Genomic DNA, 14,945 nt, shown 5'->3' with positions numbered 1-14,945 from the left:
AAAGCAGGAAACCAGGGGACAGGTGAGAGGACAGGTGTCCACACCCTGGAGAAAGGCCCTGAATAACACTCAGCACTCCAGAGAGCAGGCTCCAGGGCAGCCACCCCTGGGTCCTCCCCTGCAGCCAGTGCAGGACATGCCTGGTCCAGGCTCCCTGGCACCTGCTGCATCCTGGGCTCTCTGTTAGGGTCCTGCATCTTCTTCCCTGGCTGTGGAGACGGGAGACCAGCAGGTCCTGCATCCTCCTATGCATCAGTGTATCTAATAATTGTAAACTAGAGCGAGGAGTGTTTTCATCTCCATTACCCAGCAGAGATGCTAAAGGCTCTGAAAGGTACCTAGAGATCCAGGCCTTCCTAGCAAACAGAGTCCGCAGCAGGGACACACCCCCACCCCCTGTCAGAAGGGCCACCCTGTACCCTTTCTCCCACCTCTGGGCCCTGCAGAAATGTGAGGGACACTGTGCTCCTCGCCCAAGTGAGCCCCTGAGTCCTGGCGGCAGGTCTGGCGCCGTCCTTTCCCAGGTCTACCCGCTATACCCAGCACAGCTGCCCCTGGAAGGTGCTGGCCCTGTTGGCCCGGGGGCTGCCCCCTGTCCTGCCTGCTCCCCTGTCCTGGCTCTTACTAGACTCCTCTGTCCTTGGCCAGCAATCCTCCCACCTCAGCAGTGTCTCTGCCATCTTGGTGGGCGCCACAGACTAGAGGAGGCCCTGTTCTCTGCCGTGAGGACCTCTCCCATTCTGTCTCCAGATGTTGGACTCCTCTAGTCAAGAAGATGTCCCCTGGGGGCTGTCAACTCCCATTTGAGTCTCAGGTGGTTCCGGTGTGAGCTCATCTTGGTGTGTTGTGTGAGTCTGACCAGAGGCCACGCTTCCCAGTTCACACTCGAGGCACACACAGCGGGATGCCCCGCAGTACCCACAGCCCACCTGGGCCAGAGACCGCACCTGTACCGACTTTGGGAGGACCCAACCCTTCCCCAACCCTTCCCGGTGGTTCCTGCTGCCCAGAGTGTGACGGCCTTTCCTCTGGCTCAATAATGCATCAAATGCCCCTGGAGCAAATATACCCCTGGACCTATGGCCAGGACAGCCCCTAGATGAGCTTTCTACGGGGAGACCCAGGAGAGCTGCAACAGGGGACAGTGCTTTGTTCAGCATCCCTGGGGCGTCTCCTGTGTCTCCTGGCTCTGGGTCTTCAGCCTTGGGTTCCAGGGTCTCCCCAGCTCACCCACCCTGGGCACATCCTCCTCCCTGCTGCCCCAGCCGGCCCAGGCCCCACTGGACTCATGACTGCCCCATGCCTGCCTCCCCTCTCTGATCCAGACAGGTCCGGATCTTCCAGAATGTCTCCAAATCTGTAAGATCCACTTATGGCCCATCACAGAAACAAGCACATTGTCTGTTTCTCTTTCTAGTTTTACAAACCAGTGAGGTTAGACTATCAACATACCTGCACATCTGTGAACCCTCTCATTTGATGACAAACATGGCCTCAGACTAAAATGTTTAAAGCAAAGTGGGGCCCAGCTACTGTCCAGAGTTCAATTCTTAGTAACTCACTGTACAAGCCATGCACCCAGGCAGAGCTCCAGAGAAGAGAGAAGACAGGGTGTTGGGGGGTCCCCATTAGCAGAGAGGGAGGCCAGGACCCTCCCTTGCCAAGGGTGGACAGGGGGAGCCACTGGTTGGGTATCTGCAGCCCAGACATGAGTGGGGAACAGTCTCACTCTAGCCCCTGGACCCAGGAACTTCTATAAGGGCCACAACCTGGAACCTCTGAGTGAGCTCCCCAAGGACTTATGTGCCCCACCCCCTGCCAGTGCCCCCACCGACCACACCCACATCCTTCTGTGCACTAGGGCCTGACTCTCTCCGGGCAGGAATGTCACAGACACAGCTGGACCCTTCCTGGTCCCCTCGCAGCCGGGGCAGGGCAGGGTCTGTAAGGCATCAGGGCAACCCATGGGTGGTTAAGAGTGTGCACCTTCCCTAGGCCAACTGTGAGGAAGACGGAAGGAGATTCCACCCTTTCCTGGGGAAGGACAGACCCTCCCCCATTTCTGTCCCTGGAATGTTGGCTGAACAATCAATGTGATAAATGTGAAAATGTGATAAATGTGAAAATGTGATAAAATACCAGGTCTTGCTGGAGTTTCCACAGGAGCCTGGGGAATGTCCAAGGGGAGAGAAAGAAACTGGATCCCCAAGGGGGAGGCAGGAGAATGGCCTCCTTAACAGGTGCAAGCTTCCCTGGGATTTGCCCAGGTCCCCTGTAAGGAAAACTGGGGACAGGGCAAGTGCCCCACAGGGGTCCAGACTGGGTGAGAGGGACAGACCAGGGCAGAGGGACCCTGAAGCGGTCCCTGATTGCTGGGCCACTCAGCCCAGGTCACCCTGGGACCAGAACGGAGGTGCCGCTCGGGTCTGGAGTCCATGCTGCTGTGTACGAGGTCCCGGCTCTGCCACCGCTGTGGGGCCCAGACCCCTACAGCCCAGAGGAACCACAGGCTTCCAGTTCCTAGCCCAGGTCTGAGCAGTGTCATGGGGCTGCGTCCAGTCCCCTCCCCTGGACCCACAGGGCTCCCAGGTCATAGGCAAAGCTCTGAGATGAGACCCAGGGAAGCTGGGAGTCTGAGGAGCTCGGGAGAGAAAGGGCTCCCTGCTCCTGTGCCCCACCCCCAACAGAGTGATATGACGAAAAGGACCCTTCCTTGGGATACCCCAGACACACCCAGATGCCCACTTCAACATTGCCCATGGAGCAGGGTGAGGGGACAGCCTCAGTGTCCACCTTCTCCTCTGGCTTTGATTCTGGGCTCTGACAACAGCCCCGCCTTCCTCATCCTAGAAGCAAGTGATCGAAAAAACCAAAGGATCTCTCCAAGCAAAGGGGCCAAGCTGGGGGGGCGGGGGGACAAAGGGTGGGGGGAATAGGGAGGTGGAGGAGGTGGCTGCACCTGCCCTTGGACAGGGGACAGTGCTCTCCTCCCAGGGTGGGGCCCTCTGTCCCCCGTACCCCCTACTGGGGTGGCCTCTGCCCAGAGTGACTACATGTTGTCCATTTTTCAGTCACTTGCTTCAAGGGTTGGAGCTGGGGCTGTTGTCAGAACCCAGAAATGAAAACGAGAGGATCGGGGTTGATGACGTGGTTCCCCCAGCACTCTTCTCGGTAAGAATTGCTGCAATCCTCTGACTTGGGGCAGAGCTGAGGTAGACATCTGGGTGTGTCTGGGAAACTCCAGGCAAGGTTCCTTTCTGTCCTGTCACTGTCTGTGTGTGCTTGTGTGTCTGTGTGTGTCTGTGTCTTTGCCACCAGAAGGAGTTGGGCCTGTTTGCTCATGAGCAGCTGTCGAGGAGGCCCACTGTGTACCACATATGCGGCTCCTGAGGTCCTGAGGTGGAAGCTCCCTACTGCATCCACCACCCCGCAGGGCAGAGAAGGAGCCCAGAGAAGGAGGGACGTCCCACCTTGTGGAAGGCCAGGAATCAGAAAGATCAGTGTCCCTTGTGCTGGGGCAGCACAGTGGGGTCCCTCTCTCCCTCCCTCACCCCCATGCTCCTGGTCAACCTCCTCCCGCTCCAGCCTTGGCTGCCAGGGCCAGCCCCCCGCCTTCTCTATGGGGTGGGACGCTGGTGAGCCACGTATTCACGGGAGGACCCTCAGCGCAGAATGAGCCCTGTACGGTCCGTGCATGTGATTGACATTGCTCACTTCACCAGCCCATCTGCTCCCTCCCTTCCTGATGCAGGCAGCAGGAGAGGGGCAGAGACACAGACATTCCAGGAGGGAAAACCTTCTGGAAGAGCCTACTTGACATGCCTGGTATCCTTGGCTCCCAGACAAGTCTGGACCACCGATCCCACATGGTAAAAAGGACCCTTCCACGAGATACTCGCAGACACAGACAGATGCCCCATAGAGAAGGCGGTGGGCAGGTCCTGGTGATCCCGGCCCTACCCAGTCCTCTGAGGGAAGCATCCATAGCTGTTTCTGCTCCTTACACCCCAATGCCATCCCTGGAGGGCCTGGTCTGCCCCTGCACGGTGAGCTCCGGGCCAGGGACAGCCGGGGGCCCTGCTCTCAGCACCACCCTCCTCCAGGGGTGGAGACCCAGGCCTTGGCTCTGTAAGCTCCTAGGTCTGTTTCTGGTTGCAGCTCAGCTCCCTCTGCTATGCACACAGTAAGTGCCCAGCATGTGCGCCATGGCTCAAGTTGGGGATGTAGGAGTCTAGGCTGGGAGGAAGGGGCCTGGTTTCCGCCTCTGGCTCTGGATGGAGAGGGCACCAAGCTCACAGTGTCACTCGTGTCACTTGGCCGTTCACTGGTGCTGGGCAGAGGTTCTCTCGCAGGCTCCTGTGTTTACTGTATGGTGTCTTCTGCTGTGCAGAAATTTCAAATATAGCCCAGTCAAATATATCAGGCTGTCTTCACTTGGGCTCACATCTAAGGTCATGGCTGCTCCACCCTTCCTATGTGTAGAAATTCTTACCCGTCTCTCCATGGTATGTCGCTTCTCCAGGGAAGATTCCATGCCTGCCTCATGGAAACACCCAGAGCAGAAAAGGCAGCATCCCTGTGGCAGGGAGGCCTGAGAGCCACAGTGTCTGGCATTGTGTGCCTTGTTTATGCCAGCTTTCTCAACCACAAGATTACAAAACTATTTTCCTGCATTTCTTCCTATCCTCTTGCATATGTAGATAAATGCGCATGTGTGAGACACACATGCACACACACACACATGCACACATCACCACACACGCACACATCACCGAACACACATGCACACATCACCACACACACATGCACACACACACACATGCACACACACACGTGCACACACACATGCACACACACGCGCACACACACATGCACACATCACCACACACATGCACACACACGCACACATCACCACACACACACATGCACACACACATGCACACACACACACATGCACACACACATCACCCCACACACGCACACATCACCACACACATGCACGCACACATCACCACACACACGCACACATCACCACACACATGCACACACGCACACACATGCACACACACACGCACACACACGCACACACACATGCACACATCACCACACACATGCACACACACGCACACATCACCACACACACACATGCACACACACACATATGCACACACACACGCACACACACACACATGCACACACACATCACCACACACACATGCACACATCACCACACACACACATGCACACACACATGCACACACACACGCACACATCACCACACACACATGCACACATGCACACACACATGCACACACACACATGCACACACACATGCACGCACACACACATGCACACACACACACACATCACCACACATTTGTTGAGCCAAGTGGGTGATGCTCCATCAAGTGCACCAAGCTGGCTTCTTCCTCAGGGCTTTTGTGCCTGTGCATGGGTCCCTTTTCATGGGCTGTTTGAGCCCAGCTTCTCCCATGACAGCCCGTGTGTCTGCCTCCCTCCTGGGCACAGAGCAGGAACAGCAGCCCTGCCCTCTTCACTGGGCAAGCGTGCTGTGCACGGGTAGGTGTTCAATATTGGATGAATAATTCATACTAACAAACCCTGTTCAACCCACCAAGTGTAAACTGCTGAGGTCTCCCAATATTCCTGGGGACACACTTTAGAATTCACGGGTCACCCAGGGCGGGTGAAAGCTCGCTTTTTTCCTCTTCAGCCATGGAACTTGCCGATGCCCCCTCTTCCAATGCCAGCGTGAAAGCCCCAGTGAGTGCCCTAGAGGGGCAGGACACCAGCTGAAGCTCTTTCTTGTAAAGTCTGTGCAAACTGCAGCAATCCACAACCATGAGGTTCACCCAATTCTCCTCCTTACTAATGAGGAAGTACACAGGTGGCCCAGAAATAAAGAATTTACACAGGCACTCTCTAATGAGATTTTATAAATTGCTACTGTTAGGCAATGTGACCTAGTGGGCAAGAATGTCAGCACCTTGCATCGTGCAATTTGCCAGAGCCCGGCCCAAAGGGGGTGAAATTTCTCCTTGTGGCTTTAGAGCTTCCTTCTGAGCACCCGTCCACCCTCCTACACACACTCTTCTGAATGTTATAGCTTTATAATTGTATTGAGACTCTTTACAGCTCACTCTTCCCATTGCTATAGCTTTAAAATAGTATGGACCTTTCTTTTCTTTTCTTTTCTTTTTTTTTTGAGACAGAGTCTTGTTCTGTCACCCAGGTTGGAGTGCAGTTGTGTGATCTTGGCTCACTGCAACCTCTGCCTCCCAGGTTCAAACGATTCTCCTGCCTCAGCCTCCTGAGTAGCTGGGAACTACAGGCGTGCACCACTACACCCAGCTAATTTTTGTATTTTTAGTAGAGACGGGGTTTCACCATGTTGACCAGGCTGGTCTTGAACTCCCGACCTCAGCTGATCTGCCTGCCTCAGCCTCCCAAAGTGCTGGGATTACAGGCATGAGCCACCGTGCCCAGCCATGTATTGACATTTTGTACCTCAACTGTCTTTATCTTTTGTAGTTTTCCAAATCAGATGAGTGGATCCAAGTCCTATGAATGCAATGACCAGCTTGTCAGGTTCCAGTAAAGCCCTATTAACATTTTTATTGTGATTGCACTCGTTTATAGATTAGTTGGGTAAATGATTGATACTGGCAACCTCAAGCCTGCATTTATAATTAAATTGAGACTTCCATCAACGGCTGGGCACACTGTGGGAGCTTAAGGAAGGACAGTGTGCTTCCTGCCCTGGCACCTCATGGCAGCCAGGCTTGAAGGGTCCCCAGAGCAGCCTTCACCACCCCCACGTGATGCCCTGCCCTTTGCTTGTGTCTCTGGGTTTGATAACAGCCCTGACTCCACTCATTGGAAGTAAGTGATAAAAATTGTGCAGTCATTCTGGGCAAAGGGGCCAGTGTAAGGGGGGCAAGAGGGGCTCACCCTGGTGAAAGAACCCCACAGTTAGTCATGTCACAGGGCGGGTCTCAGGGAGACCTGACCACCGTCCCCCAGAACCCCACCTTCCAAGGGCCCAGGCCCCCTGTCCCCTGGAGCTCACTCACAGCTTGGCCACGACCTCTTTCTTCCTCCCTGGGATGAGGCCCAGTGCCTGGAGATGGCCAGCCATCCCTCTGGGGGCCACCAGGTGACCAGCAGGAGAGCCGCATCTGCAGGAGCAGATGTGTGGGCAGAGCCTGGATCCCGAGCGTGGCCGCGGGCCTGGGTCTTGTTGTGTGTAATGACCGAACCCTACTCAGCCCCTCAGGCAGCTCTGCTGGTCCCCACAGCCACGGACCTCCCTCCAGCTCCCTCTGTTCCCACGCCCCTGTCCTCCTGGCTCCTTCGTGTCCACTGCCTTCTGTCCTCCCGCAGTTGCCTGCAGCCCTGCCCTGCCCCTCTCCTCCCTCCTCTCGTCTCCTTTCCTTCCATCTCTCCATGGACCTGAGTCTACTAGCTCTTCCCTTCGGGCCTAAACGGCTGGCAGACTTCTTCCTGCCCTCCTGCGCCATCGCCTCTCCCTGCTTCTCCCAATCCTCTCCACTAAATAATTATTTTCCCCCAGGCCCATATAGTGACTGTCAACGTTGTGTCACAGTTTGGCCCCAGATATGTGAACAGAAGTTTGCCAAGGGGAGACCTGGGGAAGGCTGCTCTTTCTGGACAATCCTGTTGTCCAGGGTGACCAGGGCTGGGAGGCTGGACCCAGGGGCCTCAGGCTCTGCAGATGGAAAGGCAAGAGAGCACCAGTGCCCGCCATGGCTGAGGTTGGGAGGTGGGGGCTGCTGTCCAGGGGCAGAGTCCATCCTCCATGTGGAACCCCTCCCACCTGGGCTCCCTCTCTAGGGGGTGGAATCCAGAAGGGGTGGGAACAGGGCTGCTCCCAAGGCCCCCTGACTACACATGTGTGGCTCCTTTCCAACAGTGAGACTCGCTGCTGGCTCTCCTCTTATTGCCTGGCCTGTCTGTTCCCACCAGGGCTGGCCAGCAGCAGGGAGCTCTGTGAGTGAGGTCAGAGTATGAATTCAGGTGATTGTCCCAGAAGGGTTAGCTGTGTTTTCTCATCCCACAAGGAGCTAGTGTGACTTTTGCCCTACATGAAGGCCCACTCCAAAAGCAATGACATTTATTCATTTCCTAGTGTTTATTTACACACTGGCAATTCATAGTACAATTACCTAACAAATTATGGGAGATTCTTAACATTTTATTTTAGAAGTGTAGCTTCAAAGCCAATTAAAATAATCATTTCATTAATAAATCAAAAACCATTCCCAGAGTATTAACCATAATCGTACAATTTAATTCTTGAAACATATTTTTTTTTTTTTTTTGAGACAGAGTCCCGCTCTGTCGCCGAGGCTGGATCTCAGCTCACTGCAACCTCCATCTCACGGGTTCAAGTGATTCTCCTGCCTAAACCTCCTGAGTAGCTGGGATTACAGGCACACGCCACCACACCTGGCTAATTTTTGTATTTTTAGTAGAGACAGGGTTTCACCATGTTGGTCAGGCTGGTCTTGAACTTCTGACCTCAGGTGATCCACCTGCCTTGGCTTCCCAAAGTGTTGTGATTACAGGTGTGAGCCACCGCGCCTGGCCAAAACATAAGATAAATTTTTAATTAAAATTAATTCACTCTGATTTTTAAAAAAATCTACTTGTCAGGAGTGCATTGCTTTGCTGGTGTCTGTGAACACCTGGAGATGGTGGTGAACAGCCTGTTCGCATTTCTTGGAAGAAGATCTTTTACTCTGCTGCTCAACCCAGGTCTCTGCCTTCCTTAGAGACTGAGGCCCATCCTTCAGTTTCCCTGATTCTGGAAGAGCAGGGGGGTTGAATGGAGCAGGAGGTGAGAGAGTGGAAAGAGGGCACAGGGAGGAGGTCTGGGGACAGTGACAATGACGGGAGAGGAGGGAGGGACACGAGAGATGGGAGAGAGAGGAAGGTTGTGAGGAGCTGGGGGTAAACCCAAGGACCTTGCCGGCAGAATCTTGTTTAATTTTCACCCCATCCCCCTAGGTGAGCAACTCTCATGACTCCCAACTTCCAGATGTGGATGCTGAGGCTCAGGCAGGGGATGTCCCCTGGCCAAGGACACACAGGAGGAAGTGGCACGGGGCATGGGAGGCCCCATACCCACCTCTGGGCTCCCTCTCTAGTGGGGTGGGATCAGGAAGTCGTGGGGACAGGGCTGCTCCAAAGGCCCCCTGACTGCACATGTGTGGCCCCTTTCCTCCTATTGCCTGGCCTGTCCCTTCTGACCAGGGCTGGCCAGCAGCGGGGAGCTCTGTGAGTGAGGTCAGAGTTTGAATTCAGGTGCTTGTCCTTTAGCTGCACCCTCAGCCCCTTCTGTGCAGCTTCCTGGATAGATGCCTCTCTAGGCAGCCCCAGCGATTTCCTCCCAGGCTCTGTCCTCCCCGACTATGTTGCCAGGCAATGCCTTTGCCCTGGCAAGATCTTTCTGGCTATTGATCATTTCTAGCCTCATACCTTGCTTTAGAAGTAGGGTCACTGTGGCACTTTTCATCTGAACCGGGACCCTTTCAAGAGTGACAGGGGTGCCATCACCCATGGCAGGGACAGCAGGCCTAGAGCATCCCCATCCAGGGCAAAAGGGACACAGGTTCACCCTATTCAGAGGGAGTCTATCAATTGCTATTACATGGACGGGGAGGCTGAGGCTCTGAGATGTCCCGAATATAGATCTAGGCAAGCCACCTAACCTTAACTCCCTCCCCCGCATCAGAAGAACCCCTCGCCCACATGGCTGCCGTGAGGCTTAAGCAAGAAGGTGCCACTCATGTGCAGCAGCAGAAGTGGCTGCATTATTTCTCTTACCCTCACTCCCACTTCTCACCCCTACTTCTGGGAATTCTCATCACTAATAAGCAATGAGTTTAAGTGCTGACCCTGAGTTCACTGGTATCAGGGCACCTGACTCATTTGGCACCTTTGTGAGAGTCAGAAAAAAGTACCCCTGCTCTGTACAGACACATTTCTCCAGGTGCCAGCCTCTACTCATCCTCCTTGAGCAGTGCAAGGCTGAGCAACTGTACGTGTCAGCCCTGATTGGCTGACAGTGATCCCAGCAGTTAACATCAGCACTCCAGCCCCTAGCAGCCCCAGGACCAATGCCTCTCTTCCACCTACAACATGTCCCTGCTCCTACCTGCCGCCGACCTCTCTGGCTGATGGCCCTCTCCCTGCGACTGTCCCTTTCACCTGCTCAGCTTGGAACATCTCCCTCAACTCTCTAGGAAACGTCAGCCCAGGAAGATCCTGGGGGAAAGTGAGTAGAGAGAGGGGGGCGTGGCTGTTGGACTTTCTGCCTGTTCTCTCCACTGGGTTGTGGCTCCTGTAAGAGCAGGGCAGTGTCATCTCTGCATCATCAGTGCCAGGTATTCGGCTTATGAGCATTGAGTGAATGAGGATCGAGTGACTCAGTGAAGGAGACTTTCAAAGACTGGTATCACTTGCTAATCCCACCCTTCAGCTCCACCAGAGGTTCAGAGCTCAAGCGATCTGGTAGGCTGGGTGCTGGTGAAGTTAGAGGCATTGCATAGGGAACAAATAAACCCCGACACTGCAGTGGTTTAATACAAAAGATGTCTATTTCTCCCTCACACAAGAGTGTCATGCAGGCATTCCTCCGAGCACGTGGGCAATTTCCTCCAGGTTGCGAATCAGAAGCCTCAGAGGGCTCCTCCGAGGCCTAGGCACACAGGGATAGAAGAGGAAGGAGAGTGGGAAGTCCAGTCAGCTTTTTATCTTCACATCTGGTGGCAAGAACCAATGCAAAGGGTTGGGGATGATGGGAAATGGGTCCGAGCGTGGCAACTCTCCCCAGAACTACCCTTGCTGGGCAGGGGGAGCAGCCAGCCACTCTGCCCCAAAGGCAAACCCAGCCAACATCAGCCTTTCCCCCGCAGCAGCTGGGGACATTCCTGCTGCAGTAGCAGAGGTCGGCTCTGCCATTCCTCCTCCAGGAAGCCTTCCTTGGATTCTCCCAGGCCAGGCAGTTCTGTTCCAGTAGTCCCCAGTGCTCTCATTTCCCTGCCATGAGCCACACATTTTGAAAGTATCTCCCATTTGACTAAAATCAACCCTCCTTTTTGGTTTTGAACTCCTAGCACATGGTCAGTGCTTTTTCAGTGTTTGGGGAAAACTCACTGAAAGAACGTGTTGGGACACAGAAAATAATATCTCAAAATGAAGGCCTGAGAAGCAGCCTCAGAAGCAATAGTTTTTCTCTGACCTTTGCCTGCCCTTTTGTCCTCAGTCTCATTCTCTTGCTAAGCTGGCCATAGGAACTCGAATCCCCTTTTCACCCCCACCCTGCAAACAGCCATAAAACCTAAAAATATTACTTTTCCCCCCAAACCAGCCATAAAACCCAAAAATATTATTCTAACTTTCTCTCTGCCTTTCTATATAAAAACCGTTCATAAAGAAATTCTCTGGGCTGGGTGCGGTGGCTCATGCCTGTAATCCCAGCACTTTGGGAGGCCGAGGTGGGTGGATCATCTGAGGTCAGGAGTTCGAGACCAGCCTGGCCAACATGGCAAAACTCCATCTCTACTAAAAATATCTAAATTAGCCAGGCATGATGGCGGGTGCCTGTCATCCCAGCTACTCAGGAGGCTGAGGCAGGAGAATTGCTTGAACCTGGGAGGTGGAGGTTGCAGTGAGCAAAGATTGTGCCGCTGCACTGCAGCCTGGGCAACATAGCAAGACCCTGTCTGAAAGAGAGAGAGAGAGAGAGAGAGAAAGGAAGGAAGGAAGAGAAAGAGAAAGAAAGAAAGAAAGAAAGAAAGAAAGAAAGAAACAAAGAAACAAAGAAACAAAGAAAGGAAGGAAGAAAGAAAAAAGAGAGAGAGAAAGAAAGAAAAAGAAAGAAGAGAGAAAGGAAGGAAGGAAAAAAAAGAAAGAAAGAGAAAGAAAGAAAAAGAAAGAAAAAGAAAGAAAGAAAGAAAGAAAGAAAGAAAGAAAGAAAGAAAGAAAGAAAAGAAAGAAAAAGCAAGCAAGCAAGCAAGCAAGCAAGCAGGAAAGAAAGAAGAAATTCTCTGACCTACTTTGACTGTAGGTCATAAGACTCCCAGTCCAGAGAGGGCCTTGCCCCACACCCAGAAGGAAGGAATGCTGCTCAGAGAGGCCAAGAACAATCTAGAGAGACAAGCCCTGCCGGATTTCCCCCTCAGTCTATTAGCATTAGATCAAACCCTTTTTGTCCAATTATATTTCTACACGGCTGCCCATACCTGATTGAAATTAAGCATAAAAATGGATGACTTCCCCTGTATCTTTTGGTCTTCATTCTGAAGGCTCCATCATAGACGTTAAATAAAACATGCATGCCTTTTCTCCAATTTGTCTGTTTTTTTTTTGTTGTTGTTGTTTGTTTTGTTTTTGTTTTTGTTTTTGACAGAGTCTCGCTCTGTTGCCCAGGCTGGAGTGCTGTGGCACAGTCTCAGCTCACTGCAACCTCCGCCTCCCTCGTTCAAGCAATTCTCCTGCCTCAACCTCCTGAGTAACTGAGATTATAGGAGCCTGCCACTACACCTGGCTAATTTTTTGTATTTTTAGTAGAGAGGGGGTTTCACCATGTTGGCCAGGCTGGTCTAGAACTCCTAACCTCAGGTGATCTGCCCGCCTTGGCCTCCCAAAGCGCTGGGATTACAGGGGTGAGCCACCGCGCCCGGCCAATTTGTCTGCCTTTTGAGAGTTCCTCTTTCAGTAAAACTTCAGAGGGCGAAGGGGAAGTTTTTTCTTTGCTCCCTACAGATCAATAGCCACCAACTCTGTCCTCAAGACACTGAGAGTCTAGTTTCATCCCTGGGTACAATGGGTGGCCACCACACGATGAGGGGAATGTGCTGGGGAGGTGGGGGTGCTTAGAGCTGGGGCGTTTCACACAACCCAGAGGGGACAGGGCTATCTGAGAAGGCTTCCCTGAGGAGGTGGTCCCTGAAATGAATCCTAAAGGCAGACAGGAGTCAGCCAGGCTGGAGGGCTGTGTATGGCAGAGACAATGATGACACAAGGGGTCTCGCATGCAGAGGCATCTGAGTGCATGATATTGAACGTGTCACAGTCAATTCTGCTCAGCGAGGGCCCCATAGGTGAGCTGAGAGACAGCCTAGCCTGGGGCATGTATTTGCCACTTGTGTGACCTTCAGGAGACTGATGGCACAGCAGTGTTCTTAAGAGAGCCGAGATCTTCCCACCCCCTTGCTCTCAGAGTCAAATCTGAACCAGCGGCTGAAGGCCACCTTCCCACACCCTTCCTGAGTGGTCCCCAGCAGGTCCTCTGATGAGATGCAGAATCGGTGAGCTCTCCAATCCCAGGAGAGGGGAAGGAGGGCGAAAGGGAAGCATGGGCGGTAAGCAGCCCCTGTGAGCGGAACATGGAGTGAACACAGAGGAGTGGCCTAAACAGAGCTTGATTCTTCGAGATTCCTGAGCTTTAAGACCAGGATATCAAGAGGCTGAACCCCCTTCGAGAACCACTGACAACGCTAGCCTTCAAAAGGATGGGCTAGGCACACACTGAAATCTCGTCAGCTCACATACAATTCCTAGAGAAAGGGCTGGGCGTGGTGGTTCACACCTGTAATCCCAGTCCTTTGGGAGGTCAAGGAGGGCTGATCGCTTGAGCCCAGGAGTTCGAGACCAGCCTCGGCAACATGGTGAAATCCCATCTCTACAAAAAATACAAAAATTAGCCAGGCGTGATGGTGTATGCCTCTTGTCCCAGCTACTCAGGAGGCTAAAAGGTGGGAGGATCACTTAAGCCCAGGAGGTCAAGGCTGCAATGACCCATGATCATGCCACTGCGCTCCAGCCTGGATGATAGCGTGAGAGGAAAGAAAAAGAAGGAAGGAAGGAAGGAAGGCAGGCAGGCAGGAAGGGAAGCAGGGAGAGAGGGAGGGAGGGGAAGGAGAGGGAGGAAGGGAGGGAGGAAGAAAGGGAGGGAGGAAGAAAGGGAGAGAGGAAGGAAGGGAGGGAGGGAGGAAGGAAGGAAGGAAATGATAGAAATTACCTAGAGATAAATTAATAAACAGATTTATGCTCAAAAACACAGCAGCAAGAGACCTTTAGATTCACAAGAGATGGAGGTAAAGGGTCTTGGGAGGATTTTTTTTCTCTGTTTTTGTTTATAGAGGAACATTGATCACTGTTTGTATCTGCACTCCACACACAGGCTCCTATTTAACTTTTACAATCTCCTTGCAGCGAAGGCAAGCGGCATGACCCTCGTTTTACGGGTGAAGCCACTGTGCAAAGACACAGCCCGGAAAAGGCAGAAACCCGACCTGAGGTTAGGTCTGCTGGGCTCCAAAGCCCCCACTGAGGAAAGACAAGTGTGACCAAAAGGCCAAACAGGAAGGCGACAGGACCAAGCAGGAAGGAGTCAGCACAGGGTAGAAGGTGATACCGAATGTTCTTGGCCAGGAGATGGAGCTTTGAGAAGCTCAGCTGGAGTCAACGTTGGGAGGCATCGTCAGAGAAGGGAGCACTGAAACCTCGGACAGGGCAGGGACCCGAGAGAAGGAGACCAGAAAAGGGGAAGGAAGAGGCCATCCCAAAGGCGAGAGCGGAGAAGACACCTTCAGGGAGGGAGGGTGAGTCGGGGAGGAGAGAGGCCCAAGAACCAGAGAAAAAAACTGCTTGGAGCCAGGTGTCACCGATGGGGGGCTGTGGCGCCTCTGTCTCCCCACAGCACATTCCCTCTGCTTCCTGTTCCCTGGAATCTCGTATCACCTTCTCTATCCATTAGGGATCTTCGGTTTCAAGCAAAAGAAGTGGACCATAGCTAACAAGAAACATAACAGAGCTCACGGGGTTGAAGGGTAAATTACAGAATCTGGGCTCAGGAAGCACAAGAACGAGTGACAGTGCAGGGTCCAGGAGCA

The sequence above is a fragment of the Pongo pygmaeus genome, chromosome 23 (assembly GCF_028885625.2).
Source record: "Pongo pygmaeus isolate AG05252 chromosome 23, NHGRI_mPonPyg2-v2.0_pri, whole genome shotgun sequence".
NCBI classification, from domain to species: Eukaryota; Metazoa; Chordata; class Mammalia; order Primates; family Hominidae; genus Pongo; species Pongo pygmaeus.
This window is presented reverse-complemented; position numbering follows the sequence as displayed.